This window comes from Antechinus flavipes, chromosome 4, assembly GCF_016432865.1.
Source record: "Antechinus flavipes isolate AdamAnt ecotype Samford, QLD, Australia chromosome 4, AdamAnt_v2, whole genome shotgun sequence".
Taxonomy (NCBI): domain Eukaryota; kingdom Metazoa; phylum Chordata; class Mammalia; order Dasyuromorphia; family Dasyuridae; genus Antechinus; species Antechinus flavipes.
This window is the reverse complement of record NC_067401.1, coordinates 175,239,484-175,247,524: the sequence shown is the minus strand read 5'-3', so window position 1 is coordinate 175,247,524 and position 8,041 is coordinate 175,239,484. Positions and strand designations below refer to the sequence as shown.

The 8,041-nt window shown below is 38.2% G+C and overlaps 1 pseudogene; it reads left to right on the top strand.

The window, feature by feature from the left end:
- The first annotated feature begins 3,754 nt into the window (after positions 1-3,754).
- On the top strand, positions 3,755-5,188 carry LOC127561394 (zinc finger and BTB domain-containing protein 12-like; annotated as a pseudogene).
- The last annotated feature ends 2,853 nt before the right edge of the window (positions 5,189-8,041 follow it).

Genomic DNA, 8,041 nt, shown 5'->3' with positions numbered 1-8,041 from the left:
AAACAGCTGCCACAAAGACTATTGGAGAAAATTCAGCTACAGGAACTATGATAAGACAATTCGCTAAAGAAAATGCTAATGAGGTTTTGTAGAAGAATTATATGGGGATTACACAAAGATGCTTCTTTAGATATTAACAGACATTAAAACACTATGCTACAGTGGGAACAAATGCCTTTTATACCCAGGATATGATGCAGAACATGGGAAGACAGGGTCCCTCTCTGCAAGGGATTTCCAGAGAGATTTGTCAGTGTTTTCAGTGTCGCAATTGAAAGCTCAATGTAGGCATACAATGTAGGCAATGTAGGCATAGAGTGAGAAGACAGGGTGAGAGAAGATCCAAAACCCTATGTACAAAATGCAAGAAGGGCTTCCGCTTGGCAATGTAGATTAACCCAGGGAAACAAGAGGCAAGGCCCAGCTCCAAGACCTCAAACAAAAAACAGGTGAGGCATGATGGCAGCCAAGTTTACACCCAGAGAGTCTTTAGAAGTTCTATACTTTGATATGATCAATCAACCAAAAAGTAATTGAATGGAAGAAAGGGATTACATGATCAAATCAGCTGAAAAGCAATCAAAAGGGAGAAAGGAATTACAATTGGGAAGAATACAATATTTTTAACCCAATAGAAGGTCAGTGTCCAGTACAAGCAGCTCCAGTGTAATTGTCAGGTGATGGTGGAGAAATCCAAAATGGTGAATAGAAGGGATTAGATAGGTTAACTGCTTGGGAGAAAGGGTTTGCTTGTATCTCTACAGATGGAGAAGGAATCAGATGGGTGCCAATGAGCCATATTTGCCTTGTCCACTGGAGAGAGACAGAAAAAGATTAAAAAACTCAAAACAAAGGAGAAGACCTAAGAAACATCTGACTGAAAGAGCATGGCTGGAAAGACTGTTAATAATAAGACTGTTACAGAACTTCAAAACCACCAGGAATCATTGAATTCCCTGAGAGATTATAAAACTGATACAGGACTTCAAAATCTACAGGAATCATTGGATTCCCTGAGGTGAAAATTTGTTGATAAAACTGATGTAGGACTTCAAAACTTGTAGGAATCATTGGATTCTCTGACATGTGAATAATGAACAATAGATTGGTTTTGGACCATTTCTAGGACTTGTGAACATGTATAATTCCTCATGTTGATTCAAGTTGTTATGTAATGCCTCCCATATTGATTAATTTATGTATACCAGTTTCAAGTGAGACCCTTCAGAAACCTGCTAATCTGGTTTGATTCCCCATTTTCCTTTGGTTTTCATCACCCTTCCTGAGATGTCAGGGAGGGCGTGATCACCTCCTTTTTTGGTGTTCTCACTTCTTTGAAAAGTCAGGGAGGGTGTGACCACCTCATGTTCTAAAACAAAAGAAATAGGGAGATTTTATGGGCCAGAACTTGAAACAAGAATTCTTACAAGGTGTTAAGATTCCCATCTATAATAATGTAATTATAAGTGAGCACATAAGCTTAGACAAACTCAGCCAGAGTCAGAGCCAGAACAGACAAGAGGACTGGAGGCAGGAGCTAAAGCTCTGGGAGCCAAGGAGAGCCCAGATTCATTCATCCCATCTCACACCACCTTGGTTCACCTTGGAACCAAGATTCTGGAAGGCCTCTAAGAAAGCTACCTCAGGCCCCAGGAGAGTAGACAAGATTGTGAAGCAGATAATAAAGGATTTGGACTTTAACACCTGATTATTCTTGTGGTGATTAATCAACGGAAACAAAGGCTGCTCCACAGACCTCCAGAAAACCAAAGAACACTTCATTTTGAAGAACACTATAGAAAGAATTCACTGAACACCTTTTGAAAAAGACCCCAAAATTAAAACCCCCAAGGTAGCTAAAATTCAGAACTATCAGAACAAAGAAGTATTTACGATAGGCAGGCAAAAAAAAAAAAAAACCAATGTAAATAGCAAGGAGCCACAATAAGGACAATTCGGGACCTAGCAGCTTCCACCTTAAAGGATCAAAGGACCTAGATATGATATTCTGAATGGCAAAGAAACTTGGAATGCAACCAAGAATAAAATACCTTGATAAACTGAGCATTTTCTTTCAGGGATGAAGATAGACAATGAAACAGGTGAATTCCATTTATTTCTAATGTAAAGACCAGGGCTAAGCAAAAAATTTGACCTCCAAATATAGAACTCAAAAGATAAAAAGAAAAGAACTCTTGAGAACTTTATTTCTGTTATGGGTATGTACAGAGAGTACACATATGATTTGATTTTGCTTTTTTAATATAAATAAGAGGTAGAAAGGGGACTACTGGGAAAAGGGAAAAGTCAAAGTAAAATGAGGGAAATTACATCTCAGGAAGAGGCCAAAAAAACCTATTATAATTGAGGGAAGAAGGAAGGGGGATGAATATTGTGTGAATCTTACTCATCAGATTTGGCTAAAAAATATATTAGACATATTTGGTTTCACCAAGAAACTTCTCTCACCTAATAGAAAAATGGAGAGGAAAGGGGTAAGATAAATAGAATGGCAAACAGATATAAGAAAGGGGGAGCTACTCTAAATAGAGAGGGCTGCTTGAGACAAGTAGTGCTTATAAGTAAAATACTGAGGCAGGAAAGTAGAAAAGGAAAGAGAAAAGTATAATTTGGGGTTAATAATTTGGCAGGAAATACAGAATTAGTAGTTTTAACCATAAGTGTGAATGGAGTGAACTCTCCCATAAAGTGAAAGCAGATAGCAGGCTGGATTAAAAGCCAGAATTCAACAAGATGTTGTTTATAAGAAACACATTTAAAGCAGAGTGATACATACAGAGTAAAGGTAAAACACCAGATAATGAAGCAATATCAATACTAAATATATATGCATCAAGTGGATAGCATGAAAATTCTTAAAGAAGTTAAGAGAGTTGCAAGAAAAAACAGACAACAAAACAATAATAGTGGGAAATCTCAACCTTGCTCTCTCAGAATTAGATCAATCAAACCACAAAATAAATAAGAAAGAAGTTAAAGAGGTAAATAGAATACTAGAAAAGTTAGATATGATAGATCTTTGGAGAAAATTGAATGGAGATAGAAAAGAGTATACATTCTTCTTGGCAGCTTATGGAACATATACAAAAACTGACAAAATATTAGAACATAAAGACCTCAAATCAAATGCAGAAAGGCAGAAATATTAAATGCATTTTTTTCAGATTACTAGGCAGTAAAAATTACCTTTACTAAAAGACCAAAAAGTAATTAGAAACTAAATAATCTCATTATTTAACAGCAAATCATAGACACAGTAATTTCATCCAAGAGAATGACAATAATGAGACAACATAGCAAAATTTGTGGGATGCAGCCAAAGCAGTAATAAGGATGAATTTTATATCTCTTGATGTTTACTAGCATAAAATAGAGAAAAAGACCGATGAATTGGGCTTGCAACTAAAAAAGCTAGAAAAATAACAAATTAAAAAACCCCTAATCAAATACCAAACTTGAAATTCTAAAAGTAAAAGGAGAAATCAATAAAATTGAAAGTAAAAAAAAAAACACTATTGAATTTATAAATAAAACTAAGAGTTGGTTTTATTTTTAAAAAAAAAAAACAACAAAATAAATAAACCTTTAGTTAATTTGATTAGAAAAAGGAAAGAGAGTCAGACCTGCCAGTGTGTGGTGGCTGCTGTCAGTCCCCAAGGAGGGTTGAGAGAATTAAAGAAAAAAACCTGTGCATGGAACAGATCTAGGGAATTCTCCCAGCACATCCAGTACCATGGCATCTGGAGTGGCAGTCTTGCAATTCCAGCTCCCAGGGCATGAAGCTGCCACCCTTTGAAACATGAACCAACTCTGGGCAGCAGAGCGCTTTTGCAATGTCACCATCATGGCCAACAGCCTCAAGTTCCGTGGCCACAAGGTAATCTTGGCGGCCTGCTCCCCATTTCTTTGTGACCAGTTTCTTCTCAATCCAGTTCAGAGCTACAGGTCTAGCTAATGCACAGTGCCAGAATAGTGGCAGACCTCCTCCTCTCCTGCTATATTGGGGCTCTGGAATTTGCCGTCCATAACATTGTCAACTATCTGACTGCTGCTCCCTATCTGCAAATGGAGCATGTAGTAGAAAAATGTAGAAATGTCCTGAGCCAATTCATTGAGCCCAAGATTGGCCTAAAAGAGGATGGAGTAAGTGGAGGGATTGGATTGACTGGGCTCAGCGCCACCAAGTCACTTCTTCCACCCGCTCAAACCTCAAAGCTACCTCCCAAACCTCCACCACCACCTCCTCAACCTTCTCTTCTCCGATCAATGAAGCTAGAATTCCCTCTAGATGAGGACCTTGAACTAAAAGCAGAGGAAGAGGAAGAAGATGAAGAAGAGGATGTGTCAGATATCTGCATTATCAAGGTGGAATCAGCATTGGAAGTGGCACAGAGGCTTAAGCCCCAGGAGGCATTGGGAGGAGCCTTGGGCTTGGAGAGAGCCTTGGTCTTGCGGGGAACCTTAGCCTTGGAGAGAGTCTTGGTCTTGGAGGGAGTAGTGGACTTCTTATCAATGAAGTTGGAGAAATAATTAATGCCCCTGATGAAAGCACAGCATTCCAGGGGATGGTGAAGGTCTGATACAGACTCACAGAAGACACAAAAGGGGAAGGTTTATTGCTGTTTCCTGGAGGTCAAGTAGGGGAGGGCATTACTCTTGGACTGGGAGATGAAGCCCTAGCAGCAGCCACTATGTCCCAGAGCAGTGGAGTTAGTGGGAGTTATGGGGGCATGAAGAGCCCCATACCAGGGGCCTCTCCAGTGGAAAACCCACTGAAGAACATCAAGTGTACCAAATGCCCAGAAGTGTTTCAAGGTGTGGAAAAACTTGTGTTCCACATGAGAGCCCAGCACTTCATCTTTATGTGCCCTCGATGTGGGAAGCAGTTCAACCATAGCAGCAACCTAAACCATCACATGAATGTCCACCGAGGTGTCAAATCACACTCCTGTGGTATTTGTGGCAAATGCTTCACCCAGAAGTCTACCCTTCACGACCATCTCAATCTTCATTCTGAGGCTAGGTCCTACCGTTGTTCTTACTGTGATGTGCGATTTGCCCATAAACCCACCACTCAATGCCACCTTAAGGAGTAGCATGGAAAGATCACAGCAGAGAGAATGTCCTTGATGCTAGTGTGTCAGAGCTCAATGCTCTACTTTACTAGCTGAAGGAGGGATAACTAGGGAAGGGTATCAGGTGAAGTCAGGAGATTGCTGATAAAAAGGGGGTAGTGAAAGAGCCTCTCTCCCTAAGGGGTGGAAGTATGAAGGAGGAAAAGGGCTTTTCTGTTTCCAGGAGAAACCTGGGGTTGAAGGCTGAGACATTACAAAAACAAAAACAAAAACAAAAACAACTACTTAGGTCTTCCTAAGGGAATAAGAAGAGGTTAGACATTGCTAGGGGGATTAACATACCTTTCCTTGGGATGATGAGGAAAGAAAAGATTCCTGTATTCTATAATAAAAGGGCCCAGGAAAGAGGGGAGACTCTTTTCTGGAAGAAGTAAATTACTTGAGGATGTTGTTCATAATATAAGTAGTAAAAGAGTGAATATAGAAAATGATTTTATTATAGACTAAGAAAGCTATAGAGAAGACAATTCAGTTGGGGTAGAGCGGGTGGGAATTGGGAGGGAATCTTACCAAAGCTACACTCCTTTCTTTGGGTGGGAATAGAGCAGGGGAAACCTCTTAAATTCTTGGGAGAGCAACTGTTATGAGGAGAAGGTTATCAAATCCCAAGGAGAAAGGGTAGAGGTGGAGGTTTTTTTTGTTTGTTTTTTGCATACTGGGGAGGGGGATGGAAAGGGGACAGGATGGGCTTTTGTTTCAAGAGGCAAAAAGTGATAAATGTGTCAAAAAATGAAAAGGGAAGATGAATAGAAGAAAGGAGGAAAATGAAGTTAGTAAGGATTGGGTAGAGGATGTGGGGGAAAGAAAATTTATCTAGAAAAGGGCTTTTGGGGAGGGAAGAGGGAGAGAGGGAAGCAAAAGGGGAGGGAAAAGGAGGGTGTGATAGAGATGGGTATTATTTTTTAAGGAAACATTTTTCAAGAGTTTTCTGGAATCTGAGGTCTGTTTCTGTTTTTATTTCCCACAAAATAAAAAAAAAAGGAAAAGGAAAAGGAAAGAGGGAAAATCAATTTCTTAATTAACAATTGTTAGTCTCAAAAATGAAAAGAGAGAACTTTCCATCAATGAAGAGGAAATTAGAGTAATAATTAGGAGTTAATTTTGCCCAAATTTATGTCAACAAATTTGATAACGTAAGTGATATAGAGGAATACCTACAAAAATATAGATTAACAAAAGAGGAAATAAATAGACCCATTTTAGAAAAAAGAAGTAAAACAAGCTATTAATGAACTTCCTAAGAAAAAAATCCCCAGGACCAGATGGATTTGTATGTGAATTTTATGAAACATTTAAAGAGCAATTAACTCCAATATTATATAAACTATTTGAAAAAATAGGGAATGAAAGGCTCCTACCAAATTCCTTTTATGACACAGACATGGTACTGATACCTAAACCAGGTTGGTTGAAAACAGAGAAAGAAAATTATAGACCAATCTCCTTAATGAATATTCATGCTAAAATCTTAAATAAAATATTAGCAAAAAGTCTACAGAAAATCATCCCCAGGATAATACACCATGACCAAGTAGGATTTATATCAGGAATGCAGGGCTAATTTAACATTAGGAAAACAGCATAATTGACTATATCAATAATAAAATTAACAAAAACCACATGATCATCTCAATAGATACATAAAAAGCATTTGATAAAATCCAACATCCATTCCTATTAAAAATACTTGAGAGTATAGGAATTAATGGACTTTTCCTTAAAATAATCAGTAGCATTTATTTAAAACCATCAGGAAGCATCATATGCAATGGGGATAAACTGGAACTATTCCCAATATGATCAGGAGTGAAACAGGGTTGCCCACTTGATCACCATTATTAATCAATATTGTATTAGACATGCTAGCTTCGGCAATAAGAGTTGAGAAAGAGATTAAAGGAATTGGAGTAGGTAATGAGAAAACCAAATTATCACTCTTTGCAAATGATAAGATGGTATACCAGAGATTCCACTAAAAAGCTATTAGAAATAATCCACAATTTTAGCAGTTGCAGAATACAAAATAAATCCACACAAATCATCAGCATTCTTTATATACCACTAACAAAATCCAACAGCTGGAGATATGTTAAAATCCTTACAAAGTGCTAATTTAGCATGGTACTTAGCAAATCCTCTAGCTTACTAATGTATTTAAGTACTCATTGGAGTTCACACGTTTGGGAGATTTCAGGGTTTAGTATGAGATATCCGAATTCAAACCTTCCTTAATCCCTGCCTCCAGAAGGAGGAGTCAAACTTTGGGAGATCATATATAAAGAGGCTCTTAGCTTTGGGTTAGAGAGTTACTTTGGAACATTGCCAGGGCTCAGAGAGAAGCACTCTGGGAGGAAGCCCGCAAGCCCTCTCTTGGAGACAAGAGAAATTCATTTCAACTTTCACCTTGGTGTTGGCTGGAGACTGAAGAAAGCAGAGGCAGAAGCAAAGGACAAAGTTGCAAGAGCTCTTAGAACCAAGGGAAGAGAGAGGCCTCTAAGAAAACTAACTGCGCTCTATTGAAGGACATAATAAAAGATAGGAACTTTTAGCACCTGGCTGCATTTGGGATTATTACTTTTAACTGAAACTAAGGCTGCCTCCAGAAAACCTCCCCAAGAAACCTGCTCCCAGAGAGAACCATTATTATTATAAAGAAGAAAAACACCACAAAGATACAAAGAGAAATTCCATTTAAAATAACTGCTAATAGTATAAAATATTTGGGAATTTATCTACCAACTTAAAGTCAGGAACTATATGAGCAAAACTACAAAACACTTTCCACACAAATAAAGTCAGATCTAACATTGAAAAAATATTAAGTGCTCTTGGCTAGTCGAGCAAATATAATAAAGATGACAATACTACCTAAACTAATCTATTTA